Source organism: Dipodomys merriami, unplaced genomic scaffold (genome assembly GCF_024711535.1).
Source record: "Dipodomys merriami isolate MVZ:Mamm:240054 unplaced genomic scaffold, mDipMer1.0.p SCAF_750, whole genome shotgun sequence".
NCBI classification, from domain to species: Eukaryota; Metazoa; Chordata; class Mammalia; order Rodentia; family Heteromyidae; genus Dipodomys; species Dipodomys merriami.
The window spans coordinates 316,515-339,523 of record NW_027206347.1 but is presented as its reverse complement, the minus strand read 5'-3'; the positions used below and the strand labels follow the sequence as shown (position 1 = coordinate 339,523).

The 23,009-nt window shown below is 43.4% G+C and overlaps 1 long non-coding RNA gene across 2 annotated transcripts in view; it reads left to right on the top strand.

Moving 5' to 3' along the window:
- The window catches only part of LOC138818403 (uncharacterized), a 32,318-nt gene extending 21,339 nt beyond the window's left edge, over window positions 1-10,979 (top strand). For both annotated transcript variants that reach the window (XR_011369109.1, XR_011369108.1), the window contains one exon: window positions 8,911-10,979. This is a non-coding gene — a long non-coding RNA (uncharacterized lncRNA). The remainder of the gene's footprint in view (window positions 1-8,910) is intronic.
- The last annotated feature ends 12,030 nt before the right edge of the window (window positions 10,980-23,009 follow it).

The window sequence follows — 23,009 nt, the reverse complement described above, 5'->3', positions numbered from 1 at the left end:
TTTCTAGTGGTTTATTGGAGATAGGAGTCTCACAGTCTTTCCTGCCCGGGCTGGCTTTGAACTGTGATCCTCCTGAGTAGCTAGGATTACAGGCGTGAGCCACTGACGCCCAGCTCATGCACCTTTTGTCTCCATAATCTTGGCTTACCTTGCTCAACATGATTTGTTCTAGTTACATCCATTCCCCTACAAATGCCATTATTTTATCCTTTGTAATGGCTGTTTAAAATTCCATTGGCTATAGGTACCACATTTTTTGTATCCATTCATCTGTTGTGGGACATCTGAGTGCTTCTTGTGGGAGGTTGTGAATATTGCAGCAATGAACTTGGATGTGCAGGTATCCTGTTCATATTCTGGTTCATGATGCTCAGAATAAATGCCTAGGAGTGGTATGGCTGGATTTTGGGAAGGTCTATGTTTAGTTTTTTGAGGAACCTCCAGACTGCTTTCCAGAGTGGTTGTATTAGTTTACACCCTCCAGTAGTGCAATAGGTTCCTTTTTCTCCACATCCCCGCCAGCATTTGTTTTTGTCTGAATTCAGAATATTGGCCAGTCTAACTGGGGTGAGATGGTATCTCAGGACTGTTTTGATTTAAATCTCCTTTATGGCCAGGGATGACAGTTTCTTTGCCATTTTTACCTTGTATTCTAAGAAACCTCCTTTGAGGTCCATTGCCCATTTAGTGATTGGTTTATTAGACTTGGGAGGGGCTTAGTTTCTTGAGTTCCCTGTTTATATGGAATATTAGGCCTTGTCTGATGTATTGCTGGTAGTGATTTTTCCCAATTGATTGGCTGTCTTCCTTGTTTAGTACCTATGTCTTTTCATTTGTCGAGTCTTTCTCCAATCTGTAGTTCCCCTGGGATTTGATTTAGGAAATTCCTGCCTGAGCCTATAAGTTCTAAAGTCTCTCCTACACTGTCTTACAGTAGTTTCAGAGTTTTGAGTCTGAGGTTGAGGTCTTTAATCCATTTTGAATTGATGTTAGTGCATGTTGACAAACATGCATGTGGCTTCCTGGTTTTTCCAGCACCAATAGTTGAAGAGGCTATGTTTTCCCTACTGTATGTATTTGGATCCATTGTTGAATATCAGATAACTGAAAGTATGTGGTGTTACTTCTAGGTCTTCTAATCTCATTGGTCTTTGGTTCTATTTTGGTACTAATACCAAGCTGTTTTTATTATCATGGCTCCTTGTAGAACTTGAATTTCTTTGCCTATTTTAGGTCTTTTGTTGTTCCACATGAATTTTTTTTATTTGTTTTCTCTATTTCAGTAAAGAACACCATTGGGATTTTGGTGGGGATTTCATTTAATGTTTATATTATTGGGCCATTTTTTTTTCATTTTTTTTTGGTTGGTCATGGGGCTTGAACTCGGGGCCTTGGTCCTGCCTGAGCTGGCTTTGAACTGTGATCCTCAGATCTCAGCCTCCTGAGTAGCTAGGATTACAAGTGTGAGCTACTGGTGCTTGGCAGTATAGCCTTTTTCACAATATTGATTGTACCTCTCCAAGAACATGAGAGGTCTTTCACTTTCCTAGTGTCTGATTTCTTTTTTAGATGTATATAGTTTTTACTAAATAGATCTTTTACATCTTTGGTTAGGTTAATTCCTATATATATATTTGAGGCTATTGCAAATTGTGTTGTTTTCATGATTTCCCTTTCTGCTTGAACATTGTTGGCATACACAAAGGTTGCTCATTTTTGTGGATTAATTTTGTATTCTGCTACTTTGCTGAAGTGGTCTATTATGAGTTTGGGAGTGGAGTATTTGGGGTCCTTCAGATATAACAGCATGTCATCTGCAAATAAGGATAGTTTCATTTCTTCTGTCCTTATGTGGATCCCTTGAATGTGCTTTTCTTGCCTTACTTCTCTGGCTAAGGATCCTGTAACCATATTGAAGCAGAATGGAGAAAGTGGGCATCTATGCATTGTTTCTGATTTTAGGGAAAATGGTTCTAGTTTTTCCCCATGTAGTATTCTTTTGGCTGTTGGTCTATGATATGTTACTTTTGTTGCTTTAAAGAATTTTCCTTCTGTTCTTTGAATATAAGTGCCTTATATTCTTTGAATAGGAGTGGATGGATTTTGTCAAAGGCTGTTTGTACATCGGTTGAGATGATCATGTGGTTCTTGATCTTGGCTCTGTTGATGTGCTGAATTGCATTTATGGATTTGCATATGTGGCATGTAGGTATGTATGTATATATCTTGTGTATGTATCTTGCATCTGTGGGATGAAGGCTACTTTGTAATTTTTCATGTGGCATCCCAGATCTTGTTGGTTTGTCTCCCCTCCTCCTCCCCCTCCTCCTCCTCCTCCTCCTCCTCCTCCTCCTCCTCCTCCTCCTCCTCCTCCTCCACCTCCTCCTCCTCCTCCTCCTCCTTCTCCTCCTCCTCCTCCTCCTCCTCCTCCTCCTCCTCCTTCTCCTCCTCCTCCTCCTCCTCCTCCTCCTCCTCCTCCTCCTCCTTCTCCTCCTCCTCCTCCTCCTCCTCCTCCTCCTCCTCCTCCTTCTCCTCCTCCTCCTCCTCCTCCTCCTCCTCCTCCTCCTCCTCCTCCTCCTCCTCCTCCTCCTCCTCCTCCTCCTCCTCCTCCTCCTCCTCCTTCTCCTCCTCCTTCTTCTTCATTTTTGGTAACCTCACAAGTGGTCTGTCAATTTAATCACTTTTTAAAGAAGAAGCTTTTTGTTGTATTAATTTCAGGTATATTTAAAAAATTTCTATCTCGATTTCTGCCATAACCTTTTTTAACATCTCTCTCCATGTAGCTTTAGATTTAACTTTTTTCTTCCTTTTCTAGCAATTTTAATTATATCATGAGATTATTTACTTGAGCTGCTTCTGTTTTCTTTATGCTTAGGTCTTTCCCTTCAGCACTGTTATTGCCGTATCCCAGAGGTGCTGTTGTGATGTGTTTCCATTTTCATTGAATTGGAAGAACTTTCTAATTTCTTCTGTGACCCAGGTGTTACTCAGTAGTGTGCTGTTCAGCCTCCCTGTATTTGACTAATTTCTACAGTATGCTTTGTTCTTACAAACTAGTTTAATTCCACTATGGTCTAATAGGATGCAAGGGATTATGTCAATTCTCTTTATTTGTTTAGGTTCTTTATGTGAACTATAAAATTATCTATTTTGGAGAATGTTCCACAAGCTACTGAGAAGAGGTTATGGTGTCATTTAGTTCAGAGGCTTCTTGGCTTGTTTTGTTTGATTGACCTGTCCTTTGGTGAGAATGGAGTGTGAAACTCTCCCACTATTATTTTGTTTGGGTCTTTCTTGTTCTGTAAATCCAAGAGTTTTTGTTTAACACATTTAGATGCGCTATTGTTTGGTGCACAGACATTGACCACTATGATTTTCTCTTTATGGATCATTCCCTTTATTAATATGTAGGGACCTACATTGTCTTTTTGTACTGATTTTAATGAGAAGTCTGTTTTTTATCAGATATCCATATGGTGACTACTGCCTTCTTACAGGGTACATTTGGGTGGAAGATCTTTTCAATAACATGACTTGGAGTTTGTTTTTACTTTGGCTGTGAGATGGGTCTCTTGGAGACAATAAATTAATAGATCTTGTTTTCTTTCTTTTTTTGCTATTTATTTATTTATATTGTGAAAATACTGTACAGAGGGGTTACAATTACATGGGCAAAGTAATGAGTACATTTATTATCAAGTATTGTTGCCTCCTCCTTTGTTTCCCCTTCCCATCCCTTCCCATTCCTTCCCATCTCCCCTCACCCCCTAACTCCCCCATGGATCTTCTTTTCTGAGCCAGTCTGTAGTTCTTTTTCTTTTGATTGGAGAATTTGAGTGTGTTAATGTTTAGGATTATTAGAGAGAGATGTGTTATGTTATCTGCCATTTTCTTGTTCTCTTGTTGCTTCTTTCCTTTCCCTGCGCTTACTAAATTGATCTTCTAGTGATTTCTGTCTGATATGATTCCCTGATCTTAATTGTTTTCTTCAGATTGTATTCTTCTTTTATTATTTTTTGCAGTGTGGGTTTAGTGTTCATGAATTTCTTTAATTTTTGTCATGAAAGGTTTTCATTTCGATAGCTTCTCTGGGTACACCAATTTGAGTAGGCAGTTGTTGGAAACTACATTATCAGGCTCTTTGCATTGAGGGTTTATGTGGAAAGGTCCTCAGCGATTTTGATTTTTCCATTGTAATGTAATTCCTTCTTTGATTTTGTGGCATTTAAAATCAGTTCCTTGCTACTCAGGTCTAATGGTTTTACTATGATATGTATAGAAGTGTTCTAGGATCGTGTCTACTAGGTGTTCTATATGCTTCTGTTATGCAGGTGAGATTTTCTCTCTTAAGACTGGGGAAATTTTCTGTAATGATCTTATTGAATAGGTGTTCCATAACTCTTTTGAAATTTTTCCATCTCACCTATCCCAATTTATATGTTGATTTGAGTTCTTGGCTTTTTCTGCCAATTCTTGGATTTCCTTTTGGTAATTTTTGAGTTCTTTTTTCCATACCTATTAATTGCTGTTCCAGATTCTCTGTTTTATCCTCAACTCCTGATATTCTATTTTCCATCTCACTTATTATGTTACCTATAGCTTCCATTATGGTTTGCATTGTGGAAATTGACAACTTATGGTTCCTATATCAGGTCTCATTGTTAATTCTATCTTTTAATGAGGTATATACTGTGTCTATTTTTGTCTGTATCTTTTTTGAAGTGTTGGAAGTTCTTTGATATTTCTTTTTGTGTTCTTGAAATTGCTTTTCCATCTTCCCTTTTATTTCATTGGCCAATTTGGCCATCATTTCTTTACTGGTTCCTTTGTCCTCCATTTCTTCTTCCTTGTTACTGTAGTTCTTTCCTGGATTGCTGCTGGCTTTTGGATTTGGTTTGTTTTCTTTACTGTCCATGACTCTTGTAATCTTTCCTTTTGGTATATGCATTTGGGTTCAGGGATTGTCGGTGCTGTAGTCTAATCTTTGTCTGTTGGCCCAATTTTTGCCTGTCAGGTACCAACAGCCTTCACTTTGCCTGGGCTGGTTTACACTGGGTAGGGTAACTGAAGCAGGGTCCCCAAGCTGGCTAGCACCTGTGTGCATAATCAGCCCTGGGATAACTGAAAGGAGCTTGGTCTGGTCTGCAGCGGGGACTGAAGTTAGCTTCAGGAGTCTGGGTTAGGCATTGGCTTCAGAAGGATTGGGGTCCTCACTGTGCACAGGGCTTTTTTTGTGCCTTGGCCCTGGGTTGGTTCTCTTCCAACAAGTGACCAGCAGTTGGTCTGGTGCATCTTGTATGTGTTTACATGTGCTCTGCCTGTTGCTCATACATTTACTCTTTTTGCAGTTCCAGACAGGGACCAGTGGGTCCTGGCAGGGTTCAGTGCTGCAGCTACCAACAAGGGTGTGCTCTGTTGGTGGACAGCATGTACCTGTGATTTGACCTGCAAATGTTTAATGGGCCTGCAGTTCTCGTCAGGGTTTGGCACCTAGGCAGCTTGCACTCCTGTATAGGGCTGGTGCATGCATTCACTTGGCTGTTCCTGGTGGAAATGCTCTACAGGTGGCTGGTTAGCACACATGTTTGTGTTTTCTGACAGGAGAGCCCTCTACCAGTGCCTGTCTTGTCTGTTAGGGAGGGCCGAGATTTGGACTACTCTGGGATGAGGGGGCATGTCCCTGTGGGTGAGTGAACGTTGGTTCTCACACTGACCTTTCTCTGGATAGCCAGTGCTATGGGGGATACAGGGTCCTAGCACCTGTCTAGTTGGAGTTCCTGTAGCCTTCCACTGGAAGCCAGCAGTTGGGGTGGTGGGAATATGGAAGGGCTCAGGCCTCTTTGTGTGCTTCAAGTGTGCTGTTCCTTCTTAGCAGGGAGAGAGGTCCAGATCAACCTCTGTGGGTCACTAACCAGTGCTGCAGTACTGGTCTCCTGTGTGGGGCGAGTGGCTCCAGCCTGATACTTACTGATCCTAGAACTGGTTTTGGCTGACTGTCAGTGCTGTGGCAGATTTCTGTATCTATTGTTGCAGATTTCAGGTTGGTAGGCCACTATGTTCCTTCATATCAATTGTGGGCTGAGCAGTGGGGCAGTGGGAGCTGTCTCTGACTGGGTGTTGCTGTGCCTGGTCTCTGGTCTTGGTCTCTGCCTGGTCTGTGTCCAGTGCTATGGGAGTTTTCTGTGTCTGCCTTTTGAGATTGGCTGGTGTTCCTGAAGACACAAGCAGTGGGCCCCTTTCAATGCTTAACAGCACTGCCATGAGGGGTCAGGGGGTGGACTTTGAGATTTTCCATCTTTGTGTGTGCAAATTCCTGTGATTCTCTGCATGTTTGTTTATTCGTTATTGTCTATTTCTTGGGGGAACTGCATATGGGACCCTAAGTCTATTTGGTTAGAGAGAACTAGGGCCATTCTCTATTGCTTCAGTGCCATTTTTATACATTCAAAACTTAATTTCAGTAGTAAATACATGATTATCTAGGTTATTCTTTAAGTAATATGAGTCTTTCAAAGGATTGTTTTAATTTCATTGTTGACCTTATAGTCATCTCTTTTTGTTGTATGAGAACCATTTTTTAAAATTTTGGGTCTGGTCGTTGGGCCTGAACTCTAGGCCGGGGCGCTGTCCCTCAGCTCTTCAGCTCAAGGTTAGCGCTCTACCACTTGAGCCACAGCACCACTTCCAGATTTTTTTCTTTTTGCTTATGTGGTGCTGAGGAATAGAACACAGGGCCTCATGCATGCAGGCAAGCACTCTACCACTGAGCCACCTTCCCAGCCCCATATGAGAACCATTTTAGACAACTATAACATCTTATACTTCTCCAAGGATTATTATTTCTTTTGCCTGTAGCAGTTTAGATATGATAAAGAACAGAAAAGGAGAAGTACAGTTTATCATATTTACTTAATGTTCCAGGGCAGGGGGTTGTGTTTTGTCAGTCAATCTGCATCAGAGGTTGGCCCGGTAAATTCCTTAGCTTCTTTGAACTTCTGTCTCCTCTTCTACCAAGTGGGAGAAGTTAATGCCTACAATTCAAAAGAAGCCATTGAGAGAAGGTGCTGAAATCATCCTAAATTCTACTAAATAATGGCTGTTATGATCAATAAAGTTAATGATACACATTCTTTCTGGGACAGGGGGTGAAATGTCAGACAGACAGGAAAATATCAATCTGCCTTTATTTCCCCTTTTGGCTGGAAGAATGGAGCAAGCCTTGCTGTAGTTAGAACCCTCAGAAGAATCTGGATCATGCTAAGCAGATGATCTGCTCAGGGATACAGGCAGCAAACTCCACTGATCCATATGGGTGAGTGGAGATGAAGTTCCAGGAAATGTAGCGCCCCCTTTCCCCTGCCCCCCCCAATCACCTTTCTGGCCTTTCAAATGGTGGGAAGTTGGAGGCATAGAAATGGAGGGACAAAGGGTGAACCAATGCTGTAACAGTACTCAATGGACACTTTTAAATGAACTATCCAACTTACTGGTGGAGATGGGAGTGGAGGAAACACTGCAAGAGAGCATGGGAAGGGGTGACCACTGGCTAAGAAGAATTGTCCTCATGACTTGACTTATGGAACTGTAACCCCTCTGTGCATCATTTATTTTATAATAACAAGGATGTTTTTTTTCTTTTTTTGTCAGTCATGGGGCTTGAACTCTGGGCCTGGGCGCTGTCCCTCAGCTCTTCAGCTCAAGGCTAGCGCTCTACCACTTGAGCTACAGCGCTACTTCCGGTTTTCGGGTGGTTTATTGGAGATAGGAGTCTCACAGACTTTCCTGCCCCGGCTTGCTTTGAACCGAGATCCTCAGATCTCAGCCCCCTGAGTAGCTAGGATTACAGATGTGAGCCACCAGCTCCCAGCTAGAATGACATTTTTTAATGGTAGCAATTTTCAACTCCAGCTATCTATTCCTCCAGATGCAGAATGAAACCATCTATTCTTTAAATGTTGAAAACTAATTTGTGTGTGGTAGTGGGCACTGAAACTTGAACTCAGGGTTTCATGCTCTGATTTAGCTTTTTAAAAAATTCAAGATTGGTGCTCTACCAACTTGAACCACACCTCTTCCTCTGTCTTTTTTGCTGATTAATTGGAGATAAGAGCCTCTCCAGTTGGTCTGCTCAGGCTGGCTTTGAACCTTGATCCTCAGATCTCAGCCTCTTGAGTATCTGGGATGACATGTGTGAGCCACAGGCACCAGACCTGACAAACTAATTTGAAAGTCTAAAATCTTCTGTGGGTCAAGCAAAACCGTCTGTGGGTACCAATCTGGGGGATTTATAGCACAATATAATATCATCATAATATTGTCTCTTTTAAACACACACACACACACACACACACACACACACACACACACACACACACACACACACAAACGAAGGCAGAGAGACTCATGTGGATGAAATAATCATGGAGTTTTCTCCTTGATCTCTTTGCTACTCTACATTTGGCAATGGTCAAGGCTCTTAGTCTAGTTGCCTATGTTCTGCATTTGTGTATTTTCTGTCCCGCTAAACTCTTCAAGAATCATTTCCAATGCAGTTTATGCCCAGTGTTTACTGGCAATTATCATAGTTCAAAGTGAGACATGCAGCTCAATTCTAACATGTTGAGGGAGCGACAGGCATGGGGTGACCAAACAACTCGAGCCCCCAAGCAGGAGAGAGATCCAGTCTGAGCAACAACCTTTTGCTGATGACCTCCTTCTAAACAGCAACAGCATATGATCATGCTTCTCTGCTTATGAAAATAGTACTGTTTGGGACCAAAATACACTTTCAGATAGGAAAAAGAATACAGTGTATTGAGCACTGTTAGAGGCAGGGCCTAGACCAGAGACTTCCCATGAGTTATCTTTGCAATCACCCTGTGAGGTAAACGTTATCTTTGTTCCCATTAGGTAGACCAGAAAACTGAAGAACAGGCAAACATTATCTCAAGATTTGTGATGCTGGAAAGGAGTAGAGACAGAAGGAATGAGTCAGCCTGATGCAGAAACCAATGTGGTTCCCCATCCCACGTGTCTGCCATCTTTGGAGCAGCGAAAGAGACGTGTGGTCACACGGTCACATGATCTTCTGGTCATGTAATTATGTGGTCTCCTTCCTGACGATGTGGAGGATAGATCAACAGAAAGCATCAGCTGACTTGTGCCAACTTTGTCTGTGAAACAAGATTAGGCAGGTGACCTATTCCAGGATTCAGGCAGCATGGATTCTGGAGCAAAATTCCATGGAAGGAATTTGGGGACTATATTTCTCAGTACTTGCCTCAGTCCTTGGTATTTCTTCCTTTGACTCTCCTGGGAGTCTGGCCTCAAAGGGCATGCCCAAATCCCCCCTATGGCAAGAAAGAAGGGACAGCATTGGACTTGTGCTTATGATATTACAGGATTATGAATGAATTAATGCATTAGGGAATGAATGAAATGATATAAACACATGGTAAATTGGTTCCAACTCTCCAGTGACATTTGACACATAAGCGAAGATTTCAAAGAGAAGCTTTTCAATTTTAAGCTTAAAATATAATCAGCAGAGCCAGGAGCCTGTGGCTCACCGCTGTCATCCTAACTACTCAGGAGGCTGAGATCTAAGGATCGCAGTTCAAAGCCAGCTTGGGTAGGAAAGCCTGTGAGACTCTTCTTTTTAATTAACTACCAAAAGAAACCACCAGGGCTGGGAAGGTGGTTCAGTGGTAGAGCGCTTGCCTTGCATGCCTGAGGCTCTGGGTTCAATTCCTAAGCACAACATAAGCAAAAAGAAAAAAAGCCAGAAAGTGGCACTGTGGCTCAAGTGGTAGAGCGCTAGCCTTGAGCTGAAGAGCTGAGGGACAGCACCCAGGCCCAGAGTTCAGGCCCCATGACAGGACCCCCCCCAAAAAATTTAACAAAAGAAACCACCAGAATTGGAGCTGTGACTCAAGTGGTAGAGTGCCAGCCTTGAGCAAAAAATAATTCAGAGACAGTGTCCAGGACTGGTACAAAAAGGAAAAGCAAGAAAACAAAACAAAAAAAAAAAAAACAACCAATAATAAGCAGAAAGCCCACAAGGGTGAAAACAAAGATTGGGTGAAAAAATCTTTTCACTGCTAACAAAGCAATTGTTCCCAGAGAAGGATAAATGAGTAGATAAATCTATTGGGAGCTTCTATTCTGGATGCTTGGGTCTCTGCAGAGAACAGAAACTTTAGAAGAAGAAAAAGTAAAGAAAGATGGAGAAGGAAGTAGGAGGCGGGCTTCACTCTGAAGCTTCACCTCTTCCTCTTCCTCCCTGTCACTCTAATGCCTTCCTCCGAGTCCATTCATTCCCAGGACCTAGGTTTGCTCAGATAAGGGATTTGCAGAGAAAGAACTCTCCCTATCTCTCCCCTGAAGAAGAAAAGTTCTACCCACTTTCCTCTCTGCCAGTGTCCCAGATGTGATCTGCTTGACAAACAAAAATACACAGTGAATTTTTAAAAAGGGCAGTGGCAGCCCAAACAGCTATCTGTTCAACCCCAGAGAATTTTTCTCAGCCAGGGCTTGTTTTCTAAATTCCTCTTATCAATGATTGGCTCAGGAATTGGCCAGGTGATGCAGTTCTGGCCAATGAGGGAATGCATGTCAAGGGTGTAAGGGAGGAGGGGAGAAGTTTCCTGTCTCTGTGAAGCAACAGCAGACAATGTCTCCTAGAGCAAGGCCACCCATCTTATTCCCAAAGATGGACTTAATATGTTGAATAGATATGCCAAAATAAACCATGATGCATCCCCACCCAGCTACTCTCTGCGTCTTATCTTGACACATCCTTCCTTCTGTACCTGCACGTGGTATATATCTGATGTTGTTTATTTAAATTCATTTGTGCCACAGGGTTCTGTTCATGGTAGCCAGAAGCCTCCAAAGTGATGAAACAACTCCTTTCCCCTCCATTCCACATGGATCCACTCACTGGCCCTAAAAGTGTGGGTAGCAGGGCTATCACCAAAGACTGTGAACAACAGAAGTGGTACCAAAAAAAAAAAAAAGGAGGAAAGTGATAAAGCAGCATTGGGGGGAGGGGTGCGGCTATGCTCTGAGCCTCCCTCTCAAATTGAGAAAATGGTGAGTCTTTCCAATTTTGTATTCCAAGACAAGTTCCAGGTAAGCCTCTAGCAGGGGACAAATCTTCATCACAATGGACAGAGCTCTCTGAAGGAATGACTGAAGAGCTTCCAGCAGCTCTGCTGTACCCACTGAATAGCCCGGAGTCTGTGAATCACTGTCTCCACATGATTTCTTCTATTACTCATAGATGCAAAGGTTGAGGCAAGACTGGTCACGATTTTGCTTGAAATGTGTCCCCAAAGTGTCTGGTGGTTACATTTTGTTTTTTCTACCTTAGGCCTGAGTAAATGAGCTGTGATTCGAGACCAGAGGTAGTAGCCCCATCAGACTGTTGGTGTGAGCTAGTGATAATCCTTGCATTGTTAAAGCAGTGTTCAAAAGAAGAGGAAGGAAGAAGAGTAGGTCCAGAGATCCTAGGATCCACAAAGTCTAAGAAGTTTCTTGTCTGTGCTTCTTAGTGGATTAACTTTGTTGGTCCTGACTAATAGCCTACGTTCATCTGTCATAAGCAACCATCAAAGATAAATAAAGCCAGGTGCCAGTGCCTCACACCTGTAATCCTAGCTACTCAGGAAGCTGAGATCTGAGGGTCACAGTTCAGAGCCAGCCTAGGCTGGCATATCTTCCATAAACCACCAGAAAACCAGAAGTGGCACTGTGGCTCAAGTGGTAGAGCACTTGGCTTTAGCTGAAATGCTGAGGGACAGTGTTCAGGCCCAGAGTTCAAGCCCCACAACCGGCCAAAAAAAGAGATAAATGAAAGAGTCCTGTGTGCTGAAATGAAAGCAAAAATGTTAAGCAAAAATTGAAGAGGTCTGCACACACCATGAGTGGCCTAATTACTGTTGTGTTAAAATACTGGGGGAGAAAGAATTTATTAGATTCATCCAAATAAAATGTTGAAGTAAGCACTCAGGAATCTTAACAACGATCATCTCTGAGGGAAATGAGATGCCATAACATAGAGATGCAGAGAAAGCCTTGTCTTTTGTGTCAGTACTAGGATTTGAACTCTGGATCTTGCACTTGCTCTTGGCTTTTTTGTTTCTTTTGCTCAAAGTTGGCACTCTACCACTTGAGCCACAGGGCCACTTCATATTATGTAAACAATGCCTACTCTGTCTGTGGTGGAGGCTGTGTGACTCTGATAATGTCACACACCTTATCTGGGCCTCATGTACTTACTTCTAAGGTTAAATGATTGCCTGGATCAGGTGTCATAAATGATTGGGCCATCAAGTATTAAAATGGCTAGACAGGTCAAGAGGTCTGGAACTAGAGAGCTCTGGGCAAGTGCAAAGCAAGGTGTATACTCATTCATATGTACGCACACATATGCACACACATGCATGCATGCACAAACACACACACACACAAACCAATTTCTCATAGTATTCTACTGAAGACGTATAAGGATCAATATTGGCTTGAAATGTGACTTAATGATAGAGTGCTTGCCTATCATGCATGAAGTCCTGGGTTCAATTCCTCAGTACCACATAAATAGAAAAGCCGGAAGTGGTGCCATGGCTCAAGTGGTAGCATGCTAGCTTTGATCAAAAGAAGCTCAGGGACAGTGTCCTAAGTTCAAGCCCCAGGACTGGCAAAAAAAGACCAATGTTATCAAAAAATCTGGTGTCCCAGAGGAGCTAGAAACACATGTGAATTGCATGTGAAAATATCTCATTTTTAAGTCAGGCACCTGGCTCATGCCTGTAATCCTACCTACTCAGGAGGCTGAGATCTGAGGACCATGATTCAAAGCCATCCTGAAAATTCATGAGACTCTCATCTCCAATTAACCAAAAGGCTGGAGGTAGACTTGAGGCTCAAGTGATAGAGCAGCAGCCCGGAGCACAAAAACTCAGGGACAGCACCCAAGCTCCAAGCTTAAGTTCCAGGAACAATTCGCTGGTACTAAACCAAACCCATCTAACAAGTCATCTACCTACAGGCTGCCTATAGCTACCTCTCACTAAACAGTCATTGTAAGCTGGGCACTGGTGGCTCATGCCTGTAATCCAAGCTACTCAGGAAACTGAGATCTGAGGCTCAAGGTTCAAAGCTAGCCTAGGCAGGAAAATTTATAAGACTCTTATCTCCAATTTACACCAAAATGATGGGAGTGGAGCTATGGCTCATGTAGTAGAGTGCTAGCCTAAAGATCAATATCCAGGCCCTGAGTTCAATCCCCATTTACAGCCCCCCAAAAAAGTGATTGTGGATACTGGAAGTCCAAAGCATTGAAGCCCTGATGGAGATACAGAACTCCATCTTCCAGAAAGTTCTAGCTTCACTAGCCCCCTCCACCAAAAGCTTACATTCCTTTTCCCACTGGTGTCTCCTCCTCCCCCAGACAAATGAGAGCTGGCAGAAGACCCTTGGGATAAAAATTCTGAGCAAAGCCAAGCATGGGTGGCTCACACTTTTAATCTGAGCTATCTGATGATCGTAGTTCAAAGCCCAGGTTAGAAAAAAGCCTGTCATATGACCATATAATATGATGCTAAGTGAAATTAACTCCGCCTCCCCCCCCCCCAAGATAGGGAAAAAAGAGGTTTTATCTTTCTTGCTGTTATTTTAATGTATGTATAATGTACTATGTGATTTTGTTGTTTGTTTTGTCTGTTCTTTCCCCATTGGTATAACCCCTGGTTCACTGATTGTAGTGCCCTGCATCTTGTATATACAATTTTCTAATTTGGGGAAGGGAAGGGAAATAACAAAATGCTGAAATAAAGATACAGGTTGACCCATTGTGACAATGAGATGTACAAGAAATTGTGTTGAAAATGATGTTTAAAACTTCTGGGGGGGGGTGGGAGGAGTGGGCAGGTAGGGAGGGAAGGGATGGTATGGGAAAAACAGAGGAGGAAGTAACAATGCTTCCATGGGAAATGTACTCATTACCTTACTCATGTAACTGTAACCCTCTGTACAGTATCTTTACAAAAATATATTAAATAAATAAAGTTTTCATAATATATATTTGAATATATATCTGTATATATACATATACATGTATTTGTACATATGTATATACACATATATACAGATATAAATACATATGTGTATATATATATATATATATATATATATATATATATATATATATATATCTGAAAGCGGAGCTTTGGCTCAAATGGTAAGGCACCAGCTGCCTGGAGCACAGGAAAATCTAAAGGATAGCACCTAGGCCCTGAGTTCAAGCCCCAATACTGGGGCACCCACAAAAGGAGGAAGAGGGAAGTCAGCGGGAGCCTCTTTGTACCCTCAGGGAGCAGAAGGGACAGAAGCTTTCCTTGCCCGCAGACAATTCCCTGATGTGGAGAGGTAGCTCTCTTTCCCCATCCCCCCTGTCCAGGCGATGGGTACCTCCTTTCAGTCCCCATAACCAACATCTTGCCATTTTTTCCCCAAGTGATTTCCCCCACCCCAACCTTCCATTTAAAAGCCACACACCCCTCCTCCAGGCGACCCTGACAACCAGGCTCAATGTTCATTTTTTAGCAGGGAGAAGTCCTGTCGTGGGACCTGAACTCTGGGCCTGGGCACTGTCCCTTAACTCTTCAGCTCAAGGCTAGCACTTTACCACTTGCCCCACAGCACCACTTCCAGCTTTTTTCTTTTTGCTTATGTGGTGCTGAGGAATCAAACCCAGAGCCTCAGGCAAGCACTCTATCACTGAGCCACCTTCCCAGCCCTCAATGTTCATTTTTGCCATGGCTGGGAGCCACACTGTGTTCCCTGGTGACAATACTAAGGTGAATGGAATACTGAAAATGCTGACGGTGGGCATGTCTGTGTGCACATGCATGCTAGGAACAGCTATCACTGGTGGGGCGGGCAGAATTGTCAGCCTTTGCATCCCAGTTATAAAGAAACACGCCATACAGAGAACTGGAAGGAGAAAATGGCCTCGTTCTGTATCCAGTCAGGGCCCCCTCAGTCCATGCAGGAATCAGCTTCACCCTGCACTGAAAGCTGCCCATCTGCTAGCACCAGACTCCTTGCCACCTGTGTGCCATAGCTTGAAGCCTAAGCATCAGTCACTCAAACAATCTCCCAGAACTCTCTGCACCCCTCCCTCTCACTCAGAATCCCCTTCCCTGGAAGGAGGGCACACTTCCATATTTAATTAGAAGACTTTGGATGTTCTACAGTGTCTATTTGTGCAAGACACTGTTGAAAATGAACTTTATTCTAGAACTCTTGACAGAACCGCTGGCAATGCCTTCCAGTAAATCCACATGGCCAGTCCTAGAAGGAATAAGACATTTTACTGACTGAGCACCTTCTATCAGTCAGACATGATGCTGAACTTTTTCCCTACTTCAAATGCTTGAGATCTCTCAAACCAGCATGTTGTCAACCAAAGACACTGACACAGACAGGTGGAGAGCCCTGGCTTTCCTCCCTCTGCTCCTCCACCTCACATTGGCTAGAAGTTGGGCGTGAGATAACAACAGTGAACTATTCGATGTGAGATGCTTGAGACGATGGCTAGCACCAAGGCTGCTTTTATGGCACCATCATAACGGGGAAATCTGGGAAAAGTAAATCATCAGCAGAGTTCCTCCCCTGAGACACTTGAGAAAAGGAAACAGGTGTTCAGAGAGATGCTTCAATTTGAGGAAAATAGGAAAAAAATCATGATAAAATCACCTTAAAATTTTTTTGGTGTCAGTACTGAGGCTTGAACTCAGGACCTGGATGTTGTGTCTCAGCTTTTTCACTCAAAGCTTGTGCTCTACCACTAGCTCCACGAGCCACACAGCTCCACTTCTGGCTTTCTGGGTGATTCATTAGAGATTTTTAAATCTCTCAGACTTTCTTGCCCTACACTGGCTTTGAACTACAATCCTCACATCTCAGCCTCCTGAGTAGCTCAGATGACAGACACGAGTCATGGGCTCATGGAGAAGATGTCATTGGAAGAGGTTTTTCCCAAAGGGAATCAGGAGACCATTGTGAAGCATGTCTTAGGCAGAACACCAGCCACTGATGGGAAGGTAAATTCGGGCCACCTCTGCGTTCTCATCTAGAACAAGACTGGCTGCCAAGATGACTCAAAATGCCTTCCAAGGCTTTCTTTTTACATACTTTTCTGGCCCTTGGACTATGTATCTGCATTCTTGAGTTTCCTTCCAATTAGTAATATGGCTCCTGTCACAGAGTCTCTCCACTCAACTCCTATAGAAGATTTCCCATGAACCAGCTTCCCTCACCTAGCAAGAAACCAACACCAGCTGCTCAATAGAGGCTCCACCCCCACATTCCTGCTTTCTGCAGAAAATGGCTGTAGAGCTATGCAGATGTTACTGTCCTGAATTGCAATTCTGAAGATCCCAAACAAACCCCTTTCTTCTTTTGCAAATAATAGTAACAACAACAACCCTATACACAGCTTTTACATAACAAAGTCAAACCCAGGACCCAGGACTCCAAAGTATGGGTCAGGATCACTTTATAGGAAAATATTCTCACATCTGTGGGGAAACAAAATGAGAGACCAAGATGGAGGTCTCAGTAAACACGTGAACGCAGGGAGAACAGATGCATGTCATTCCCCAGACACAGAGTTCATTTCTTTGGGATATCCTTTCAGGGGGTCTGTTTGTGACTGAAAAGATCTGAGGTTCCTTATCATTTGTTCTTTTTTTTCTTTTAATGAATGAATCATGGTAGTTCCTATTTAAGCCCCCTAAAAGTTCTTATTCAGAAGGTTTAATCCCAGGTGGTAAAAGGGCTTTGGGGTCTGAAGAAACGTGGGTGTTGATCCGCTAGTGTCCAGCAGAGGGCACCCACATCCACACACTCAGCAGCAACAAAGGGAATGAAGTGGGCAATCACAGCTTTCAGACAGACAGCCCCATCCTTACCAGGTCATGGTCAGACTTCAGTGGGGACTGGAAAACACCAAGAAATAGAGAGAGCTTTTGAAAAGCAAAGCTCATTTTCACATGCCTGTGGGTTTCCAAGTGAAGCCACCATCACCCCTACTGCCCTCTCCAGATGGAGACTGCAAAGCCAAGACCTCTTCTGCCTGCATGGCACCATGGCTGCCCCATTTCTGGCAACTCTAGGGGGATCGCTGACACTGGTGGACAGAGATTTCTCTGTATCCAATCACAGGCCTCTTGGGAATTAGTCTCAGAGACCATTACCACCTAGTGGGTGCTGAAGTATGTTCTCATTAGACTCAATATGTTATTTAGTTAATTAAATGCTGTCCTTTTGATGACATTAATTAGACCTACTGCTAACTCCTCAGAAACCAAAATCAAAACAAAAAGGGAAAACTTTGCTTCTAACCCAAGAAGGCTCAGTGGAGCCAAAGAGAAGTCATTCTCTCTCTCTTTATCTTTGTCTCTATCTCTGTCTTTCCTTCTATCTCTGTCTGTCTGTCTGTGTGTCTGTGTGTCTGTCTGTCTGTCCGTCCCTCTCTCTCTCTCTCTCTCTCTCTCTCTCTCTCTCTCTCTCTTAGACAGAATTAGTTCAAATGGGGCCAGAGCCAGGTGCTAGTGGCTCACACCTGTAATCCTAGCTACTCAGGAGGCTTAGATCTGAAGATCACAGTTCAAAGCCAGCCCAGGTAGGAGAGTCTGTAAGACTTTTATTTCTCAATGAATCACCAAAAATACTCCAAAATACTCCTGCAGATGTGAGGCATATGGCTCAAGATGTAGAGTACTGAGCTTTGAGTGAAAAAGCTAAGGGACAGTGCCTAGGCCCTGAGTTCAAGCCCCAGAAGTCATACACACAAACACACACAGTTCAAATAGAACTTGAAGCAAATTAGACTTCATGAAGTCATTTTTCCTGTGAAGATGTGATAAGATGTTGTGACTGAGATGAATGTGGCATTCTGTGTAGTATTTTAGAGGTTGCAATGGAATGGAATACGATCTCTCTCTCTGAAGGAATGACAGATCTAAGATCTAAGAGTCAAAATGTTGAAAACAAAAGGCCAAACCTGAGGCAAACCCAAGGCTAGACAGACTTGACACTAGGTTCCCATGAAGAACCAATTTTCAGACATATGTGGCCAAGTCTACAAGACAAATTTTCTTGTGTGTATGTGCCAGTAATGGGACTTGAACTCAAGACCTCAAACTCTCATTTGGCTGTTTTGCTCCAGGCTGTCATTCTACTGCTTGAGACACACCTCCACTGCTAGCTTTTGAGTGGTTTATTAGAGATGAGTCTTATGGACTTTTCTGCCCAAGCTGGTTTGGAAACCATGATCCTCAGGTCTCAGATTCCTGAGTAGCTAGGATGACAGGTGTGAGCCCCAAGAAGATAAGGAAGGCTGGAAGGTAATTTATTGAAAGAAGGAAGGAAGGTCTGTCTCACTTGTCTGGTGATGTTGAGTAAAAGATCCCTTAAAAGGACCAAGTGAGCCTTCAAAGAGGTTCAGTCCTGATGCTAACAAAACAAAGATGGAAGCAACATTTGAGATTCTAGCCCAGTAGGTCTTTCCGCACAGCAGAACCGAGATCTGAGTGTTCAAAACCACCGTGGATGATGTGGGGACAATGTTATCATTTAATGGAAGACGTGTTGGAGAGTGCAAGTAGGAACAATTCACACCAGATCCAGGAGCCTCTGGCTCACAGGGGAGAGGGGTCAGCAAACATGGACAGGGCCCTGTGCTCTGCAGCTTGACATCCACCTGCTGCCATCTGCCAACACTACCCTCCACAGCTGACTCCTGTTTGCTGAGAGTTTCCAGAAGAGTCCTAATTCTCAGCAAAGGAACCGAATGGGACAGCTAGTCTGTATTCCTAGCAACTCAGGAGGCTGAGATGTGAGGATCTCAGTTTGAAACCAATCCTGGGCAGGAAAGCCCATGAGATTCTTATCTCCAATAAACTACTCCAAAAAATGCTCAAATGTAGAGCTGTGGCTCAAGTGGTAGAGCACTAGCCTTGAGCACACACAGGTTCAAAGACAGCTCCCAGGCCCTAAGTTCAAGCCCCAAAACTGGCAAAAAAAAGACAGCTAGTTTCATCTTCAAGAGGCTATTATTATCAACCCTATTTCCACCCCAGTTGCAGCAAAAATATAGAAGTAAAAAAAAGCTGATTCCATTAAGATCAAGAAATCTACATTACAACACCAGATATGTCATAGAATTTCTGTATATTTGGATGGGAGAGGCAATCACTACTTTTTAAGTCTCGATTTAATCCTCTATGAAACCATTGGAGTTTGGAGTGGGGGTGTGTAGTACACTGACATTTTTCTACCCTAGTATCATATTCTTTTATGGTTCTGTACAGTGAGATTCCTCTAAAATTCTAATGAGACCTGGAGGCGGTCTCATCAAAGCCATCAATTAGGAAGACAATGATCATCTAGGCAGGTGGTCACAGAAGAATTTCAACAGCCTAATAACTCATGGGTCAATTCCAGTAGTTGTATTTACCTTGGGTGATCAAAAGTACAATAAGACTTTTAATGCTAAGAAATGATATTGAGTACCTGGATCAAGCCATACTTGAAGCCAAAATAGTCTAGATTTTATCATTACATGTGTCAGTCAACTTCCCCTGCTTTTAACTTCTGTGGGTTTAAAAGTTCCCCATTCTTGATTAATCCTGCTGCTTTCCATTTGTTTGTAATTGCAAAAGACCTGGGACTGTGCCATCCATCCAGAAAGGAAAATTACTTCTGCAGCCATGATCTCGATTTAGATGTTTGTATCAGGTTTTCATTTCTATAGGTCAAGAGGCACAAAGTGGTCTATGTCAAGAACCTACAAGTCTGGATTGCAGAACTGAGATGACCTTTGGGAGAGTCACACTGAGCAGTTCTAATGAGCAAGTGTTCTTTTCTCACAGGTTTAATGGCAGAAAGCTGTTTCTGCATCCCATAATATAGCATTGTGGAAGTTGGCAGAGAGGCCTCTTTGCCAGCTCATCAACAGACAGACATCTCAGAGAGGTTCTGGTGGAATGTTGTGGACAACAGATACTTGGAGAGGAGGGACAGCCATCAACTGAAATCCTACTGTGTGCTGCCCATCCACACAATGATCCTGATATGCACCAGGCTCATTCACACACTGTAAAGGTGACGTTCAAAGTCAGAGATATTAAGTAATTTCCCAAAGTCAGTGGTTAAGACTGCATCCGATGAGCATTCTGTCATTCAAGCCACTTTCCTCCATGAATGAAAATAACTTTCTTATAGTTCTCTTCCTTCTTTCTTTCCTCCCTTCCTTTCTTCCTCCCTTCCTTCCTCTCTTCCTTCCTTCCTTTCTTTCTTCCTTTCTTCCTCCCTCCCTCCCTCCCTCCCTCCCTTCCTTCCTTCCTTCCTTCCTTCCTTCCTTCCTTCCTTCCTTCCTTCCTTCCTTCCTTCCTTCCTTCCTTCCTTCCTTTTTTCCTTTCTTTCTCCCTTCCCCCACTTTCTCTTTTCTTTTGTCAGTCTCAGGGCTTAAACTAAGGGACTAGGTGCTGCCCTTGAGCTCTTTAGGTCAAGGTTAGTACTCTACCGCTTTAAGCCACAGATACACTTCCTTTTGCTGGTGGTTCATTGGAGATAAGAGTCTTACGGGCTATCTTGCCTGGGCTGTCTTTGAACCTCGATTCTCAGATCTCAGGCTTCTGAGTAGCTAGGATGATAAGCATGAGACACAAGCATCCAGCCAAACTGTTATTATTACACCTCTCAAACATAACTGTGTAAAAAGAGTGCCTTCCAAATTGTACCTCACCTCTGCAGCTCAGATGGTTTGGTTAAGCTTTAGATAAATACCCCTGGCACTATGGCTTTGGGCCAGCCAGAGTTGGAACTTCCATGTCTTTCCTCACTGCAAGAATTACCCCCAGCAATATTTACTGTTTATCTATCTTCAAATTTTAATGACAGAGAATGCCTGCCCCCATTGTGATTCAAGGCACAAACACTCCCCTTGACAAACACTCTGATCAACTTAATACTGCCCATAGCAATGCTTAGATTTTTTTTTTTTGGCAGAACTGAGATTTGAACTCAGGGTCTTACATTTGACAGGCAGGTACTGTATCACTAGAGCCACACTTCCAGCTCTGGTACACAGATTCCTAACAAGTTCACCTCTTCATCCCTTTCAGGTTTTCGGTAGAAAGCAATCATTGTTTCTTAATATATTCTTTTTTTTTTCATTTGTGTGTGCAACTATTGGGGCTTGAACTTGAAACTTGAGCACTGTATCTGAGGAGTTTTATGTTGTTGTTGTTCAAAGTTGGCATGCTAACATTTGAGCTAAATCTCCGCAACCAGTTTTCTTCTGATTCATTAGAGAAAAGAGTCTCATGGACTTTCCTGCCTGGGATGTTTTCAAACTATGATCATCAAATCTCAGTCTCCTGAACAGCTAGGATTACAGGTGTGAGCTACTGGTGCTTGACTCTGTTTTTCTTTTTTGTGTGTGGGGGGTCCGGTTGTGGGGCCTGAACTCTGGGCTGGACGCTGTCCCTCAGCTCAAGGCTAACACTAACACCTGAGCCACAGTGCCACTTCCAGCTTATTACTTTTTGCTTATGTGGCACTGAGGAATTGAACCCAGGGCCTCATGCATGCAAGGCAAGCACTCTACCACTGAGCCACCTTCCCAGCCCCTGACTCTGTTCTTTTCTTTTTTCTCTTTATTTTGGGGGGGTCTGGCTGTGGGGCCTGAACTCTGGGCCTTTGTGCTGTCCCTCAGCTCTTCAGCTCAAGGTTAGCGCTCTACCACTTGAGCCACAGCGCCACTTCCATCTTTTTTCTTTTTGCTTATGTGGTGCTGAGGAATTGAACCCAGGGCTTCATGCATGCAAGGCAAGCGCTCTACCACTGAGCCACCTTCCCAGCCACTGACTCTGTTTTTATAGTAAGAAATTCTAAGCTGGACGCTGGCAGCTCACACCTTTAATCCTAGCTACTCAGGAGGCTGAGATATGAGAATTGTGGTTTAGAACCAGCCAGAGAAGGAAAGTCCTTGAGACTCTTATCTTCAATGAACCAGCAAAAAACCAGAGTGGTGCTGTGGCTCTAAGTGGTAGAGTGCTAATTAGCCTTGAACAAAAGAGTTTAGAGACAGAGCCTGGGCCTTGAGTTCAAGCCCCATCACTGACCCAAAAAAAAAAGAAGAAAGAGAAAAAGAGAAAGAAAGAAAGAAAGAAAGAAAGAAAGAAAGAAAGAAAGAAAGAAAGAAAGAAAGAAAGAAAGAAAGAAAGAAAGATTGAAGGAAGGAAGGAAGGGAGTGAAAGGAACAGAAAGGAAGGGAAAGGTAGGGAACGGAAGGGAGGGAGGGAGGGAGGGTGGGAGGGAGGAAGGAAGGAAGGAAGGAAGGAAAGCAAGGAAGCAAGCAAGCAAGCGAGGAAGTTTCCACATAGGTTCTGAAGTCTCTCCTGTTCTTGTCTCTGCTCTGGGATTGCATTCTATTTCTCTGAAACAGAGGCATGTCTATTCTCTCCTCTCCTATTCTCTTCTCTGCCTCGGCTCTCCTTGGATTTAGGAGTATATCTGGAATGTTCTCTGCCCCTGGCTGAGCAGATCAACACAGCCCTCTGCTTTTTCAAGGTGATCTCAACCCCTCAGTGCCTCAGATTAAGAAAAGAGAAGATGAGAGAACAGAGGCACCTCTCAGGAGCTCAGTTTCCCCATCAGAAGGGGATGGGGGTTAGACTACACAAGGCCAAAGGCCCTCACTTGCTCTCCCAGGCTCTCCCATGACTATCACCACGCCTAGCTATTCACTCACAAAAGCTGCTGTCAGTCAAGAATGATGCATGGTGGGAGAAGTAGATGTTTACCTGGGCTTTGGGCCAGACAATCTTCTCCTCCCATGAAGACACAGCCCAATGGAGGGCCACATCTCTCCCCTCACAGAAGAACATGATGGCGTCCTTCCTGGAGCAGCATTCCGAGCTCCTCTACTCTCA